This window comes from Penaeus monodon, chromosome 33 (genome assembly GCF_015228065.2).
Source record: "Penaeus monodon isolate SGIC_2016 chromosome 33, NSTDA_Pmon_1, whole genome shotgun sequence".
NCBI lineage: Eukaryota > Metazoa > Arthropoda > Malacostraca > Decapoda > Penaeidae > Penaeus > Penaeus monodon.
Window position 1 is genome coordinate 23,587,358 of NC_051418.1, and position 231 is coordinate 23,587,588.

Here is a 231-nt window from a genome sequence, read left to right on the forward strand (position 1 = left end):
AACATTCTAATTACTTTCCTTAATCAGTCCAATCCTCTGGTAATCATTACAGCAATGGAGACTAATTAGATCAACTCAACAACACTTCGGTCGCGTCATCTTTTTCTCGGCGTGTGTTTGCCTCTTTGTGTGTGAGAAAAGGCGTGGTCTTCTTTTGCTCTTTTTGCAGTCTTTTACTATCTGTTGATATTTGTAGTTACTTGTTTTATCCTTATTGCTGTTAATATAATG